The 18,868-nt window shown below is 39.3% G+C and overlaps 1 protein-coding gene and 2 long non-coding RNA genes across 4 annotated transcripts in view; 2 read left to right on the top strand and 1 right to left on the bottom strand.

The window, feature by feature from the left end:
• Nucleotides 1-18,868, top strand: part of LOC311027569 — a 224,310-nt gene that overhangs the window by 192,388 nt on the left and 13,054 nt on the right. The window lies entirely within an intron of this gene.
• The window catches only part of cUnh6orf136 (chromosome Un C6orf136 homolog), a 61,599-nt gene that overhangs the window by 38,736 nt on the left and 3,995 nt on the right, over nucleotides 1-18,868 (bottom strand). The gene's annotated exons all lie outside the window — the stretch shown is intronic.
• Nucleotides 3,035-8,707, top strand: LOC311028030. Its single transcript, XR_014598675.1, has 3 exons — nucleotides 3,035-3,564; nucleotides 3,656-3,788; nucleotides 8,496-8,707. It is a non-coding gene; the product is annotated as an uncharacterized lncRNA (long non-coding RNA).

The following is an 18,868-nucleotide window of genomic DNA, read 5'->3' as shown; positions in this document are numbered from 1 at the left end:
TTGACCATATCAACGTTAACCGATTAAACTTTTCGGTAGTCGGTTAAAAAAATAAAAAATAAAATCAGGTTAGCGTGGACAGTGGAATGTGTTTGTTGTCTTAATTCAGATAAAAATATGATCGGATGAGGTGACTTATTGGAAGTTGGACGGACACAGCGTCTCCCACTGTATAATTTCTCCTCAAGTCTTAATTATTCCCGCATGCGAGGTGATCTCAATTATTATACACAGTAGTACAAAACTACACACTCAAAAAACTGATTCAGGCCCTTCTTAGATGCGACACATTTAATTGGTCTTTGATTTACTGAAAACAAATTTATTAAAACACTTATACATGTACATTTAATTGAGATACTATACTAGTTTCACATTGACGTTCACAAACGCAAAACAACTGAGTTTCATTTGAATTGGGACCACCCATTGTGCATGTGCGAGGCATCAGCACCCGCGTCTGTTTCTCCCGGTCTTTTTGCTTCCTTCTTCTCGGAGTCGGACATCTTCCATCGACACTGCTGCGCGAGATACTATTGTGCGGAGACACCCAAAGCTGTTTATTTTACCCTCAATGGTGAGTACTTTTTTTGTTGTATTTATAAAGCTTGCTGTTAACGGACCGTGTTTTACCGTCAGTGAAGTGAAGTTGGAAATTAAGGGCTGGCTAGCTACGATACAGGACGGAGAATAAAGTTGAGTTGGTGTCTGTGGTTACTCTGACTAGTGTTATAACCATAGACCAGGGGTACTCAAATACAAATCCGCAAGGGCCACAAAGATGTTTTTCAATGACTCAAAAGGTCCATTTATTAAATTTATATAATTTATATAAACATTTTTATGCGAGAAATAAGCTATGTGTGCAGGGCTCCAGAGTGCGACCATTTTGGTCGCATATGCGACCAAAATTTTTATGAGTGCGACTGAAAAAAATTGTAGGTCGCACTGGTGCACCTAACGCTGCTCGGGTGAAAAAAAAAATCATAAGCGCAGCATCTCTTTATGTTCTCCTGACGGTATCGTGGTCTAAACCAATAAGAGACAGAGCTCGGGCGGGTCCTTGCCTCTGATTGGCTGTGGTCCTTTTCACACTGCTGTAAATTGTGTCAGTTCGAAAATGCGAGCGCTCAGAGCAGGTACTCTGAGCGCTTCGACAATGAGCGCTTCGATTTTCTTTGAAAGTGAAGAGAGTCAGAAAGCCTCGCCCGAGACTAATTAAAAAGCCCAAAAATATGCCTTCAGACAGGACTGGTTGAAGCAATTTCCCTGGCTGATGTACGATGAAGAAAGGGACTCAATGCACTGCATTTATTGTCGGGAGTGCGGTCAGCATTTGGCCGGTAATAGTGCGTTTGTGGAGGAGTCAACAACATTTCGCATCGAGACATTGAAAAAGCGCAATATGTCCAAAAAGCATACTACATGCCGTGATAAGTGTGTTAATAAAGTGGCCCCTCATCCAGCTGCATTTCAGCGTCAGGCTGTATCAATCACGTCCGCTGAGGAATCTGAAATGATTATAAAATTCAACGTCGCATACAATATTGCAAAGGAGGAGTTGCCGTTCACTAAATTTAAGTCTGAAATTATTCTGATGAAAAAAATGCCGACACACTAAAGAACAAGACAGCTGCGGAGGTTGGAAACGCCACGTACACGTCATTCATGACTGACGGCGACACAGACGTCTCTACGAAGGAGTGCGTTATTGTCTACTGCCGCATTTTGCATAAAGGGAGGCCGGTCAACATGTTAATTGGACATGTCGGGTGGAGCATGGACACGCACAGTGTTTGAAGGTCCACATTACAGCATGAGAGATCATGCATAGGAAATTGTATAGTAGCCTATTCCTAATATTATTATTAAAAATGAATAGCCTAAGTAAAAATATAATTAGGCTAGGCTAAGATCACATAAACAGTTTTCCATTTGCAATCTATAGGCTAGTGACCTGTATGATCTTTTTATTGTGCCACAAAGCAAGCATTTACTGCGCTTGGGCATCAGTGTGCAGATTGGCTGGAGAAAACGGGTGCTCTGGGTGCTGATGGTGCTGCAGTTAACCTAGGCCATAAGGGGGTGTCATTATGTAAAAGGAGAGCGATAAAAAGGTGACCTTTTGGCGTTAAAGGCGACGCGATGAAAAATGTGGGTGCACCTTAATTTTGTGCTGGTGCACCTAAGAAAAAAAGTTAGGCGCACCAGTGCAACCAATGTAAAAAGTTAGTCTGGAGCCCTGTATGTGTGACTGATGGACAGATGAAGACACATTTCATCAGAGTAAATTACACATTTCACACATTTAAATAGATTAAATTTAAACATGATATGCAGGCTCTTTCTTTGAAAGTGATATATATATATATATTAGTGCTGTCAATCGATTAAAAAAAATTAACTAATTAATCGCACAATTTGCCGTACTTAATCGCTTTCTTTCTTCTTAAGAATAAAGTATGTTATAATGGATATTTAAATGTAAAATGATGGAATTTATGTAGAATCAACACAAAGGAAGCATTTAAATTCAAATACTATTGTTAAATAGCAGCTTTTTTTAACTTTAAGCACAGATTCTCTCATGTGAACTACAGATTTCCAAAGAAACCATCAAGGCCATCAAAAAAAAAAACTGTCAGCTTGAAAAAGGCATATTTCTTATATGCACTAACAGAACATTTCAAAAAGGGCCACAATAGAACATGCAAATATGGACAAAAAGAACGAGGAAATATTCTGCTGTTAAGTCAGAAGGATAAATCCTTTTCACTCCATAGAACAACAATTCAGCTTAGTCCTCCTTTACATTCAGCCAGTTACTGAGACAGACCAGTCTGTTTACACTGTCAGAGGACAAAGCAGCACACGCCACATCTAGTGTTTCTCACGCAGACAAATTACCGGGATATTTTTTTTTTAAATTGGTCGGCGATCGCTCACCACGATCCCCCCCCGCCCCCCGCCCCCCCAGCTGACGCCGCAGCCTCAGCCAAAATCTTACACTGAACTCCGTTAAAAACGAATGGCTAATGGCTTTGCGGCACACGTCGTCATAGTTCTTACGTCAGCCGCCACGGGAAGTAAACAAAACACAGCTGTGTTAATTTTGTAAAAAAAACAAAAAACGTGTTAAATATTTCATAATTAACGCAAAGATTAACGCTTTAATTTTGACAGCACTTATATATATATATATATATATGTGTGTGTGAGAGAAATTGGTCTTCTTGATTAAATTTTGAGTTTCCCATCACTTAATATTTTTGTTTTATCCTTTGCGGTTTCATTTATGGTACCATGCTACAGGAGGCAACCTCTTGGTGATTGTAAGTAATAGACAGCCTATTTAATGCTGGCAGAGGTTGATCTGTATAATTTTCACATGTTCAATTTGAATTGTGCTTATTGACTTTTCTCCCCTTTTCAGGATAATGTATGAAAAACGAAGTAGTGATAAAAGCAAAAATGGAGAAAACTCCCACAGACGCTTAGAAGTTGTGGAGCAGAGGTCTATGAATGGAGACTTCAAAAACAGATGGCCTGCTCTGTTTCAGTGAAGTAAGTAAATGTTTATGTGCTGTCAATTTCTATTATTGTTCATGGTGGGGAAAAAAAAGTAAAATGTATGTACATTGTTTTTTTTTCTCAGGTGAATGCAGAGTTCTTGCGCATCACCACTAAGCCACTGCAATCAAAGTTCGGACAAGCTAATGGAGATCTTCACGTGCAAAAGAGGAGTTAAGGGACAAAAGATCAAGTGCATCCTGGCAATGAAAGACTCGGTTAGTAAATACTTCAAATACATTTTCACTGTTGTGGTGGTTTCGTTTTTTCATCTATAGCTGCTCAGTTAAAAAAGTACTTAACAAGTGAAAATATGGTGTTTTGATAACACTAGGAAATTGGTGATCAGAGAAAAGTGGCTGTGGCATTTGCTTTTGCCCAAACAAAAACTGTAACTACAAGAATGCACTGCAGTAACAAGATGTAGTTTTCTTTCAGGAAACAGATTGCTTTCCACAGGAATGAGTTAAGTTATGCAGGGACTGGGTAGGACATGTCCTTTAGTGCTGGGTCATCCAAAAGTGGAGTAGCTATATTAATTAACAAAGGCTTACAGTTCGGGCTCAGGAAGGAGGTTAAAGATGAGGAGGGCAGAATAATTATAATACTAGCAGAGATACAAGGATAGACTTTGATACTAGCCAATATATATGCACCTAATGTTGATCACCCTAATTTTTTCATAGACCTAGAAAGTAAATTGCACGATATTGGGCAATATCCCATAATTCTGGGTGGAGACTTCAATATTGTCTTAGATCAAATCCTTGATAGAAGTAAGCCAACATTAAGTAGAATGCCTGATTCTGTTTTGCTTGTTAAGAGAATGTGTTCCGTCTATGGGTCTAACAGATGTGTGAAGGCTGAACCACCCAATGGACAGAGATTATACTTTTTACTCAGGCGCCCACAAAGTCTATTCAAGAATAGATTTTTTCCCTTGCTGCCTGCCACACTGTCCTGTTCAATTGATAGCATTCTGTTAACAGACCATGCAATGGTCAGACTACAAATTACCCCATTTTTTTAATTCATCTTTGTTACAAGATGTGGGGTTTAAGGAAGATCTTCGAGCCCAGATTAGGCTGTATTTGGAGACCAATGTCCCTACAGCTCCCTCTGCCATAGTGGCCTGGGAAGCCATGAAGGCCTTTCTAAGGGGATTTATTATTCAGCATTCTTCTCATAAGAAGGTCAATGCTGCTAAACTCACAGATCTAGAAAGGAGAATTAAGAACATTGAGGCTAAATTAAAAAGGAATATATCTGAATCTGTTTTAAAAGAATTGACTCACCTTAAATATGAATATAATATTATAATATCAAAAAAACGGAATATCTTTTGTTTTATTTTTGAATCGGGGGATAAAACGGGAAATTTCTAGCTAGGTACATTAAACAAAAAGAGTCCAAATCTTCAGTGGCACTAAAGTGCGACTAAATCTAGGGAAATAAATTATGTATTCAAGAACTTTTATATAAATCTTTATACATCTAACAACACTGCAACAGACGAAGAGATAATGTCATTTCTTGACAAATTAAACCTTCATAAGTTGAGCAGCTCACAACAGGAGGACTTAGATTCACCTATTAGTTCACAGGAGATACTTGATGCGATTAAGGTCCTACCAGCAGGTAAATCCCCAGGCCAAGACGGGTTTACAGTAGAATTTTTTAAATGTTATGCAGAAGAGCTATTACCTTTATTCGAAAATATGCTTGCAGAAGCATTTGAATTTGGCAGATTACCTTCCTCCTTAAACCAAGCAATTATTACACTCATACTTAAAAAAGAAAAGGACCCAACTGATTGTAAAAGCTATCGGCCAATAAGTTTAATATCTGTTGATTGTAGACTCTTATCTAAAATACTTGCATATCTAGACTGGATAAAACATAGGTCACTTATCCATCCTGACCAAGTGGGCTTTATTAGACAAAGGAATTCTTCGGATAACGTGAGACGTAGTGCTGTGCGATATGGACAACATTAAAAAATAAATAAATAAATAAATCACATCTCAGCACTATTTTTGATAACCATGTGAATGAAAGGCAAATATATGGCACTTTTTTTGACGTAGTCAAGTGGTTTTATTAACACAAGTGTTTTATTTTGAAAAGTTTTATTGTTGAGTATGTACCGAACTTCCTGTTTCGCTATATTTGCCCTGTGCTGAATTGCTGCGCCGTGGTCTGGCATCCGCCTGAAATAGAAGCCCATATTTGTTGCGGAGAGCTGCGGACTGCCGGAGCTGAGACGCAGCGGACACGCAGCGCAGCGGACACGCAGCGCAGCGGACCTGGTGGGGATTGACCCATAGACTAAAGTGAAACGTATCTGCTCCGCTGGCGTGGCGGAGACGCAACGCAGCGGAGACGCATGCAGTGGAAATGCGTGTAGCAACAGTGCTAAACAAGGAGCCTACACGTTAAAATTACGATATAAACGACAGAGGGTTATATTCTACGGTAGACATTTTTATATCGTACAAGATATATATCGTAATATCGCACAGCTCTAGTGAGACGCCTTATAAATATTATGTGGTCGGTGCAGGACTCCAACGATCCAAGAGCAGCTATCTGCTGAGAAAGCGTTTGATAGGCTGGAATGGAGGTATAAACGCTTAAAGCTTTTGGATTTGGTCAAATGTTTCTCAGATGGAAAGATATTTTTTACAAAGACCCACAGGCCGCAGTGAGAACAAATTGTCTGATTTCCTCTTATTTCACACTTGGTAGAGGCACTTTGCAGGGCTGTGCATTGTCGCCAGAGCTTTTTTGTCTAGCTCTTGAGCCTCTTGTGGCAGCTATTCGTAAGAATCAAAATATTCAGGGAGTTAAAATAAATGAGTCTACACATAAGCTTCTGCTGTACGCGGACGACATATTGTGGCTTGCCTCGGACCCAGCCAGATCTGTCCCAGCACTATTAGATGTTATTAAGTCATTCTCTAATATATCAGGGTATAAAGTCTGGTCTAAGTCAGAGGCCCTTCCATTGACTTCATACTGCCAAAAACTCTATTTCAGGCGGGGCTGTTTCAATGGCCTACTGAAGGCATAAAATATCTTGGTATTCTCTTCCCTCAAAAAATTGACAAAATAATCGAAAAGAATTTGGACCCACTTTTTAATAAAATTTCATTATACACAAATAGATGGTCACCACTATTCTTATCATTATGGGGAAAAGTCAACGTCCTGAAGATGAACTGTATCCCAAGACTGAATTATTTGCTTCAATGTCTTCCCATTGCAATACCTCAAAAGTACTTTAAAAGGTTTGACCAAATTTGTAAAAAGTTTTTATGGAATGGTAAATGTGCAAGGATAAAGTTAGAAAGGCTTCAGGTCCCAATCAATAAGGGTGGCATGGGCCTCCCCAAACTAGCCCTGTATCACTATGCCTTCTGTCTGAGACGTATAGCTCAGTGGACACTGCCACCTGAGAGAGCCCCTCCCTGGTTTGAGATTGAACGGAGTTTATTCTCCCCCCTATAAATGCTCTGTCTAGAAATATACCCTCCAAAGTAAAATCTCACCCTATCATATCCAACCTCTGTAATGTGTGGAAAAAGTTTTCTAAAGCTTTTAATATCAATGTCTATCTTAATTCTGAATCTTGTATTTGGAATAACCCAAAGCTACGTATTAATAAACACTCTTTTTTATGGAAAGATTGGGTAGACAAAGGAATTATTACGCTAGTAAACCTGTATGACAGGGATAATATAAAGTCATTTGAGAAGTAATTTCTGGAAGTATTTACAATTGCGTCACTTGCTAGTTACTGTCATAGGGAGAGGAATAGAACCTCAACAGTCAAACCTTCTTTCTCAGACTATGAAAATAATGGGTTTGGGGCTGCTATCTTCTATGCAATGATATTCCAACAGAAAGTTACCATATCTATTGCAACGATGCTAACTTGGTCAGCAGATTTGAACATTGATATCACACAAAGAGTGTGATCGTATTTGTGAAAACATCAAGAGGGTTTCAAGAGACATTAAAATTAGATTAATCCAGTTTAAGATTCTTAATCGCTTTTATTGGACTCCGACCAGGCTGTTTTCGACTGAAGCTGAGGAATAATGCAGACTGCTGGAAGTGCTGCAGCTCGGAAGGCACTCTTCCTCATCTGCTCTGGGAATGTCCCATGATTCAGAACTATTGGCTAAAGCTTCATGATCGCTTTGAAAACATTACCCAGACTAGCTTAGAGTTCTGCCCAAGGCTGTATATTAAATGATCCACAAATGACAATGAACTGTGGAGCAGCGGACTTTATTCAGACCAGTATAATGGTTAGAAAACATTATTATGAGAAACTGGAAGAATCCAGGTGAGCCCTCTTTCCAGGAATGGAGCACGGAGTTGGCAAAAGTGGCATCATATGAAAAAATCTCTTTCAACATCAATGGCAGGGCTGAAAAATATGTGGCGAAATGGGGAAAATATGTGCAATAAATTGCTACCAGTTGAGAGCATGGTGCTTTTTGTAAAACTGTACATTTGATCCATGGGTTTTTTTCTTTTTTCATTTTAAAATGTTTTATTTTATTTGTATTTTTTTTATACTATTATTTAATTATTTCTGTTTGATTTCTATTACCTGTTTTGGCTTAATCTCTTTATTCTTCAATTCAAAAATGTATCATCACTAAGGGCAAATGTTAAGTTGTAACGTTGAAAAAATTAAATAAAATACTAATTACAAAAAGGATGCACTGCAGTGCACCATACACAAAAAACACCTCTTGCAAGTTGCTACCTACTGCAGATATTATTTTAAGATAAGATGATGAGTCTTTATTGTCTCCCTTGGGATATATTCATTTTGGACAGACATGAGACAGTCCAATTCCTGCACCACCATCACAACCAGATGTCTTTATTTGTCACCCATGTTTTAGTCCGATGACATCAACGTAAGGAGAAAGCGCATCCTGCGAAGCCTTGTGGTCTACGTCAATGAAGACCCGGATGTGTTTTTCAAAGAATATTTCGTAAGTTAATACATTTCTTTCTCATGTAGTATAATTGTTACCCATACATATCACTGATGTAATTATGCAACATAAAGAATACTGTAACCTCTTACCTTTTTTCTACATTTCTTGCATTTACTGACTTCTGGCACTTTTGCCCGTCAAGTCATTACTGCAACCTAGTGACACATAAGCTGTGTCCCAATTCAGAGTCTGCAGCCTTCGGAGGCTGCATTCGAAGGCTGCTTACGTCACAGAGCTGCGCAAAGGCTGTCCCAATTCGTCTAAATTTGAAGGCTCCTCCAAATGCGGCCGACAAATGTGTCCTCCTTTTCCCTGTATTCGGAGGATGCACCGCTACTATCCTTCGCGGCCTCCCATATCCCAAGATGCTTTGCGCGCCGCTGTTCAACCAACAATGGCGGCGAAAGACGGCAGCAGCACCGGCACCGGCAGCAGTGCCGAGTACCATATTTAAATGTAAGTAACGGGTTTTTGCTTAACGTCGGACGTTCAAGGGGCCTTAAAACACATTTGAGTGTTAAAATGCGTGAAGTTAATAATGCTAATACGTGTAGCCACCGGAATGTAGGGCCAGCTACGCGATGTAGCTTAAGGCTGTTGATACGAGGAGCTCAGTTAACGTTAGCCTTTAAAGGTAACGTAAGCCTAAAACCCTTCACTTTCAAATGTTACAAGCTCCGATGGTAACTTATATCTTATTGTAACCGTGGAGCTGTTAAGTTAATTTGTACTCGTAAGTTGTGTAGGCTACAGTTCGCTCCTCTCGCAGCTGAATATATAACGTTAACGATGGGTTGTGAGCCCCGCTGTATTTCTAGGCTGTAAAACTGTAAATGTTTGGATTGAATACAGAGCTAACCTTAGGATCATTATTACTGTTAATATCGTTATTATATCGTACAATCATTTTGCATGTTGACATAACAGGAAATGTGCTTTACATGTCGTTTTGTTGTAGAGAGCAAGGAGCAGACTGAGGATTTGATCAAACTCCGTGTCCGGGATGAGAACGACCACCTGTTGAGGCCAAGAAGACAGGGCCACCGACAGCAGCAAGAAAGAAAGAGGAAAACAGATGACTTGCTGGATTTGATCAGGGAGGACATGAAGTTACTATTGACAAGTGGGTGTTCTTAACATGTAGAACTATTTACAAAAGATCAGCAGAAATAACTATTTACAGAGAACATATATACAGTATTGACTGAGCAGGAGTCCCTGGTGGTGCTGCTGGACTGGATGGGATGCTAAGGACCCTGGACTCTTCTGGCTCTGAGTGGGACATCATCTGGAAGGTGGGGGGTGTGGGATGCATGTCTCCACTGTGCACCACATCGTCCATCATCGGGGTTTGCAGGGCTGATGCAATCGAAGGATGCCATGTCACTAAAATGTTTAAAAGAGAGGCAAGAATAAAATATTGAATTAAATCAGGGTTATTTACAGGGTTCGTACACATTTTACTATTCAATTTAATCACTTTATAAGCCAAGCATTTAAACTAAAATTCAAGCACTTTTCAGACCTTGAAAAACAGCATTAAAATTACAGCATTTTCAAAGATTTTACATTTTAAGCACCTGTACGAACCCTGTATTAAGTCTTATGGTTAAATGACATCCATGTCAATCTATACCTAATATGGCTTGTCACTTAGCGGTATCATTTATTAACGGGTATATTAATTACCACGTACTACGCTAGCTATGTATGAACATTAATAGGGGTTAAAATAACAGCTTTAACGTTACCTCCCCACGGCTCTCTCCCAGCCGGAGATAAACAAGCCGCCGGTGTCGCCGCAGCCGCCTCTCCTCTTGCTCAAAAAAATAAAAATTAAATTAAATTAAAAGAAAAAACTCTCCAAAATTAAACTCTCCATCATGTTCGTCTGTCGTATTTTTGTTTTGACCGGTGTTTTTCCCGGGCTTGGCCGGCAGAAGTGATGACGTTGCGACGCAATCAGGAAATGCTCTGTAGGTTAGACCGTCCCATTTACCAACGGTTGACCCAGCCTTCGGAGGAGCCTCCGAAGGTGTTGCCTCCGTAGACCACGTAGGCTGGGTCCTCCGAAGGCTGCAGACCCTGAATTGGGACACAGCTACAGTCACTGTATACGCTGTGAATAATACAAAGATACATCAGACATCAGACTCAGGGTTACCGCTGCGTCGACGCCACTTCCGTGTTGCGAGTTTCACGCAAAACAGCTTGGTAAACACGGAAGTAGTGTCGACGCAGCGTTAGCAGCAGAGGATAGAAGCCATCAGGCAAATGTTCTTTTAAATAAACTCCTGGTGTACTTACAAACTTACAAATGCCTCGTTTTGTGAGTACAGACCCTATGTGTACTATACTGCAGAAGTTTGGTAACATTCCATGCATAATTAGTGGCGTAATTTACCAGATATACATAATGTACCATTCGCGCCAGTACTAAGCCATTCAGCTGATAGCCCTATCTTGACCATTGCTAAAAATGCTTCTGAGGGGGTATTTGGCTGGATGTCATGGTGGAAATTACCAAGGGAGCATTTTACTCCGAACCATCACTTTAATGCACTGTGTTCATCACAGAGAAAAAAAAACTTGAGGGTCATTCCGTGTCATTTCATCAAATGCCTCCCACCTGACCATCTCAGAATGTCCTGAAAAACTTCAAGTACAAAGACACACTTGTTAATAGGACAAATCCAAAATATTAGGTCTCTACTGTCAACAGTTTTCTCATGAAACACCATTGAATGAAGGGTAGTTTAGACGGTTTTTGGCATCATACTCTAAAAAGCCATTTTTAAACAGCAATATCTGGAAAACTATCTCACCTGTGGCCTTCAAAATTTCTACAGTGTATATCTGTTACTAATAGCCTCCAGACATGAAATATCAGGGGTGTAGCTCAATGATAACTTACCTATGGTAGGTACTTAAAATGAGGCTTGTCGAAATTACATAGTTGTTGTTACATGTGTTACATTTGAAGAGTGGCTGAGCTCCCAATTTTACAGATAAAAGACTTCTATCACTTCTGCCTCTATCTCTGGTGTTAGCTTAAACATTCTACAAAACATGGTCTCTCTCAGATGATTAGTTTCACAGATATTAAAGCTCAAAAATGGAAATAAACACATCTTCCCCCAACTTCAGTCATATTCTAAAAAACTGACAACACGTATCAGGTCCAAACTTACTTTTTTTGAAAGATCATAGTCATGTTACAATCATATAAAAAAAAAGGGGGGGGGGGGGGGTGTTTTGCCTCAATTTGTCGCAGTGATTTTTTAAACTTCTGATATTGGTGGGGTGGCCGGTTTTGGTACTGCATGTCCTAATACCCTACTGGTAAACATCACAGCAGGACAATTCAATTGTGTTTTTTCGCCACAGCTTTATGATGAATGCCGTCGTAAGCTGGAAATTCATCTGAAGGATGTAAAATACTTTGCCACTACCACCGATCTTTGGTCTAGCCGTACATCCGAGCCTTATATGAGTCTCACAATTCTTTTCATTGATGAGGAGTGGGTTCTACGCAGCAAATGTTTACAGACGGTATACTTTCGAGAGGACCATACTGGGGAAATCATCAGCCAGGGGCTGGAGGATGCACTCAAATCCTGGGGCCTTAGGGAAGACCGACAGGTGTGCATCACAACAATGATGGGGCAAACATTGTCAAGGCTGTTTCCCTCAAAGGCTGGTCCCGGCTGCAGTGCTTTGGTCATCGGCTGCACCTTGCCATTGGTAAGTTCATGATGATATATATTTAAAAAAGTTCATGATGATATCAAAGGAAAGACTTATGCCAACATTACATTTTCAGCTCTATTAATAGCTCAGTGTAATGATTCGTATTCTTATACACTGTTGCCCATAAAGTTGGAATAAAATGTATATTTTTACCTCTTCTCATGAAATGATTGTGGCAATGTGATTTATTCTTGATAAAGTATACAGTGTTTCCCCTAGAATTTTTTTCAGGCCCGGTGGTACTAGGGGTGGGTTCAATTAATCGATATGGCAATAAATCGATAGATACTCCCGACAATACGTGAATCGATACAGAGGCTGCTATATCGATACAAAATGAATGATGTGGGTGATGCAGTTTTGACAAATAAACACACAGTGCAGGTGCAGTGCACAATAAAGCCACGGGGTGGCCTCAATGACTAGTCCAGACATGTGTCAACAACGCATGCGTCAGTCAGATGAAGTTACAACGCAACACAACACAGTGGCAGCATGAAAGAGTCGGAGAAAATCTATCCACCGCCAGCGAAATTAAAAGCGAAAATATGGAAGCATTTTGGATTCATGCAAAAGCCAGGAAGTCGGGAGTTGGACATGAGCCAAACTGTATGCAAGCTGTGCAAAAAGAAAAGTAATTATTGCAGCAACACGACTAACCTCCGTTACCACATTAGCAAACACCACCCGGAGATTTCTGAAGAACCGCAGGCAGGTACGAGCAGTGCAACACCGGGCCCACGTGTGTCTGACTCTCAATTAACTCTGAATGAATCTTTCAAGTCAAAATTCCCCGCAACATCCCAAAGGTCTCAGAAGATCACACAAGCACTGTTAAGTTTTATCTGTAAAGACTTGCGCCCGCTCAGTGTTGTTGAAAACGCCGGCTTCAGGCAGCTACTTAATGAGTGTGAGCCACGTTACCAAATACCAACTCGTAAATGGATTTCAGAAAAAGCCGTTCCAAACTTATATGCAGATATGAAACAAAAAGTCACAGACGCAATCTCCTCTGCAAACAGAGTTGGCATTACATGTGATGCATGGACATCGCGAGCAACCGAATCATATGTTACTGTCACATGCCACTATATTTCTCCCGAATGGGAAATGATTTCACATGTCCTGCAGACTAGAGCCTTTTTTGAAAGCCACACCGGTGAAAACGTGTCGGATTTGATACAGGACGTGATGGCTGAATGGGGGCTTGTTGATAAGGATCCTGTGTTAGTGACAGACAACGCGTCCAACATGACAAAAGCAGCAGATCTGGCCAAGTTGGTGCACGTGAGATGTTTTGCACACAGTTTGAATTTAGCTGCTCAGCGTGCACTCAAGCTGCCCACTGTGTCCCGTTTACTGGGTAGAGTTCGCACCATTGTTGCTTTCTTCAGAAAAAGTCCAGGCGCACTTCAAGTCCTAAAAGAAAAGCAGAAGCAACTCGACATAGCAGACCACAAGCTTATGACAGATGTAGCTACAAGATGGAACAGCGCCTGTGATATGTTGGAACGCTTTTTAGAGCAGCAGCCCGCCATTTTCGCAGCATTGCTCGCCAAAGAGGTGCGCAAGGATGCGAAGGACTTGTGGACCTTAACTGATGCCGACATAACTAATGCTGAGCATTTGGTGAAAGCCCTAAAGCCCCTAAAAGTTGCAACGCACGTCATGTCAGAAGAAAAGACCCCTACTCTGTCTGTTGTTGCACCGATGCAAGCCCAGTTGTGCCACAGTGCTCATGTCCAACCGACTGATCCACCTATTGTGAGGGACGTTAAAAATGCCGTTTCCACGGATCTTGAGAAGAGATACGGGAAAGAGAAAGACAAGCCCTTTCTGCTCATGGCCTCAGCATTAGATGCACGCTTCAAGGCATTGCCCTTCTTGGAAGAAGAGGAGCGAGAGGAGACCTTCACCAGCTTAGCAGCAGAAGCAGCGCGGATTTCTGCGGTGAGAAAAAAAAACCTCTCGCCCTTCTCTTTTTTTTGTCTATTTTTATAGTCTGTTCACTCTGTTGCAACAATAATATTTCTATTTTCACTTAAGAGTGCACTTATTTTCTGTAAGATCGCCCCCTGATATTTGTACTTTACACAGAGTAAAGTAAAGTAATTATATAATTGAATAAGCCTAAATCAATTATAATTTACATTTCCTTTACTGCATGCGTTTTTCACTCTCAAAACTACAGATGAAATTTTGCCTTTGGCTAACTCTGGCTCATTTACGTGGATGTGAAAACTGACATGTTGATTAATGTGCACTCACTGTCAGTGATAAATAAATTAATTAAATAAATAAAACAAATTTCACCTGGCCACAGTGGCCAGTTGGCCTCCTTGGCACAGCAGTCTATGCAGTGTGCACTATAATGATGTAACTAATTAACTGTGACATCTTGTGAATTTATGAAATGTTATGTGGGCTTCTGATTTCAGAAGGACCAGAATGACACACCAGAAGACAGGGCTGTCACTGTCCGGGTTGAACCGAATTCTTCCTCATCCGAACAAGACGAGGATGAAAGTGCTTCTTCCCCACCCTCCAAGAGAAGAATGGAATCCACCTGTGCTCTAGCAGATCTCTTTGGAGAGACCTTTGCCCAGCCCAATAGACAGGCCTCCTCTGTGTCACTACATGATCAGGCAGTGGATGAAATAAAAAAATACAGAGATGAAGATTCACTGGCCCTTAATGGGGATCCACTCATTTGGTGGAAAGAGCACCAACATGCTTACCCTTTACTTGCTAACTTAGCTCGAAACACTCTCTGCATCCCAGGTACAAGTGTAGCTTCAGAAAGGGTGTTCTCCACAGCTGGAGACATAGTTACAGCTCAGAGAAGTAGTCTGACACCTGAGCATGTTGATCAGCTGTTGTTCCTGAACAAAAATATGTAAACCACTTGGACAGGTCAAGTATTACTGTTGATGCCAGCACAAGGCCACTTTTAAGTTTGTAAAGCCACAAACAGTGTTATGTTTTTTTCTCTCTGCACAGTTGCACAGTTAAACTGCACAGTTAAAGTAAAGTGAAACCAGAATTGTATTATTGCAACAAAAAGACTAAAAGTTCAAGAGTCAAGAGAAAAGGCCATTTTATGTTTAAAAAAGAGAATGTTTTATTTGCATTTATTAATAAGAAAGAATAACAAAGAAAGAATAATTAATTTTATTTAAAGATCTCTGTGGGCCTGAAAGTGTGTTATTGTTGGATTTGTGCAATACTTAAAGGCTTTGCTACAGAATAATAAAAAAGAGCTCTTGTAGTAAATTCAGTAGGACATGGTCATTATTTGAAATCAAGGTGTGTATCGCAATATATATCGTATCGTGGCCTCTCTGTATCGTGATAATTCTATCGTGAGATTTCAGGCAATACGCAATATATGGGTCAAAGACGCGGCATGTCAATTCTGGTGTCCGAAGCATATTTATAATGTTAAAAATATATAACAATTTTAAAACACTACATTTTGTTACTCAACTCTCCCCACTTTACTTATTCACAGGAGTATTTACTATAAGAAATGAAAATTCAAGGAGCTATTTAGCTCAAAAGTACAAAACTGTCCCTCCTGGATAACGTCCGGGCTTAAAATCTATGTACAAAAATATGCTAAAACTGTCAAAAATCTTAATAAAAACATTAATTATGCACTGGGGCATAATTGTGTTGATGTTTGTAATGACACCTACAAATATAGTAACAACACTAAGCTTATTTACATTTTTATTCAAGAAATACTTTTGTCCCTACTTTTGGATTCCCAAATGTCCCTCCTGGGTAACACACTTAAAGCGGCAATATATGACCATATTTGGATGTGGATAGTCATATTGCAGGGTGTTGCATCAGCCAACAGACCCCGAAGGACCCCCAAGACAGAGCACAAGGTCAGTAAGTCTCTCTTAAAATGTTGATATTTTACCTTTTCGGTCAGTCGTACCTGACATCCTCAAATCATTTGTCTTTCTGGATAACGCTAATAAAATATTTATTATTTTTTTTATTTTTTAAATGACCTATTTCATGTGAAATATGACATTGATGTGTTGAAGATTAAGCTAATATTTTATATAGTAGACCCAGTTAGTGCCTGATTATAAAGGAAATTTTGTTTTTTTGTCCCCCCTGGATAACGATATGTCCTCCCTGGATAACAAAGATATTCTGTTACCCAGGACATGTCCTCTGTTATCCAGGATGGACATGTAAATCAATTCAGATTTTTATCAGTATCTGTAGCTTTTTAGGCATTGATTGATGTTGTAATGTTATATTTTTATTATTATTAATGATTAATTAAACGATTAATGAGGCAATATTATGTATTTTTGAACTTTTATGACATTTTTTGTTATCTTTTTCAATGATAGCACCACAGGACATTACCCGTGTCCTGTCTCTCTCAACTGTGCTATCTAATAAATATCTTTTACATATATATATATACTGAACTAATCTTTATGTTTTTTAATAAAGTTTTAGTATAGCTTACGATGTTTAAGAGTCAGTTTTGTCCTAGCAGATGCCACTGTCTAATAAAGAAAGGCAGAGACTTTTCAGGGCCAGGAAGAATGCTATCACAAAGACCCCCACAAACACACAAACTGCAGCTCCAAGTATGGGGAACAAAAAGAAGAACCCCACAACCAGTGAAACAGCCCAACAACTGTCACCTGACCTGGTTGGCAGGTTTGTAGTAGTAAAATACGATGCGATGCCATTCATTGGTCAAGTTGTCAAATTAGCTGGCAATGAACTTGAGGTGAGCTGCATGCGACAGCTAATGGGGAAAAATTAATTTGCCTGGCCAACAACCCCTGATGTGATTTTCTATTATGCATCTGACATGCAAGCCATCCTGTCAGAACCTGAGCCGGATACGAATCGCTCATCGAAATTATGTCCCCAAGACTGGAAAACCTTCCAAAGTTTTTGGTAGCTCACCTCACCTGCTCCGCTCCCTCAGGCTGTGATAAAAGAAAAGATATCCAAGAGAAAAATGCAGTTTCAATTGTTTGCTTTAAAGTTTAATTCATTAACAGGTTTATGAAAAGAAAAGTTTGGTTTAAAGTTACTTGAACATTCAGTTAGTTACTGTATTAGACTAAAAATGTAGTTGTTATAAATAACTCAGTTACTTAACTGAAACTTTGAAAGATTTGTTGTTTTTAGGTGAGTTTATTGTGAAATCAAATCCATGGCATTTTAAGTGATTATCTATTGTTACATTCAGAAAAATCAACTCTAGTTTTTTAACATTTTAATATTTTAACATTGCAAATGACTTGGTCACTTGGTGACTTTAACACTGACATTGTTGAACAAAAAGCTTGTTTGAATGTTTTGATGCTATGCTGTTACAAACAACTGAACGTGTTTTCTTATAGTTACGTCGCTGTTACATTGTTGCATGAAATTAAAGATTTAAAAAAAAAAAGAAGAAATCACTTTTTCAGATTTTTTAACAGTTGTCAGTTTCTTTGTATTATGTTGGTTACAAATTATGTTCCTGAAACAGCCTTTAATGAAATACTTGACACTGAAATCGTGCAGTGGTCATTCCTGGCTAACAGCATGTCATTCTGGGTAACAATGACAGTCAAATAATTCAACCCAAATTTCATATTATATTACAGTATTGTGTTTTTTTAGGTGAGGATACAATAACAACCCTTTTACTTACACTGTGAAAAATCTTTAAGACATTTTCCATCTTTTTTCTCTTTTTGGCACTAAATATTGTGTGACAAACAGGAACGAATGAAGCCATTTCACTATAAATGTCCAAATATATTACATTAATTCTGATAAAAATGTTGTTTTCTGAGAAGTAATTATTTGTTGACCTCTAACTATAATTATCTAAAAACATTTAAATGCCAACAATGATAGAAATTTTAATTAATTTTGAAAACCATTTACGTTACCCAGGGGGGACATTTCCCACGGGAGAAATCATATAATTCACTGAAAAATGATTATTGCATTCTTAAAACAAATTCCTGTTGTTGAGTAATATACAAAACACTCTAATAAAGATAGAAAGTGACTTAATGGGTATTTTTAGCCAATTTCATTTTTTTCCATTTTTAAAATCCTTATTCGTCTTTGACCCAAATATCGTATCGTGGCCTCTGTATCGTGATACATATCTATCGTGAGATTGCAGGCAATACCCAGCCCTAGGTGGTACCCACCGAAAAAACCCTAAACAGACGAGACGTGTGGGATGGTGTATTGGTGCAGTTGGATTAAGTCAGGTGGCACAGCAAGCAGTCTGCAATTCTGCAATTATTATATTTGCATTCAACATTTTTGTTCAACCAGAGTGTATTCAATATCACAAGGAGAGAATGACTTATAAAGGTGCCGGTTGATGGAAATGATGCAGAATTATGGGCTGGAAAAATGTGTCTGGAAAATGAGGAGCATCACATTAATAGCTACAGATACTGTAAAACGACATATGAGTGCATATATAGTCTTATTTTATCAAGCAAAATATAAGTTATAGG

This window comes from Eutrigla gurnardus, assembly GCF_963514095.1.
Source record: "Eutrigla gurnardus genome assembly, chromosome: 17".
Taxonomy (NCBI): Eukaryota; Metazoa; Chordata; class Actinopteri; order Perciformes; family Triglidae; genus Eutrigla; species Eutrigla gurnardus.
Note: the sequence above shows the minus strand (reverse complement) of the source record. Positions and strands in the feature narration are given on the sequence as shown.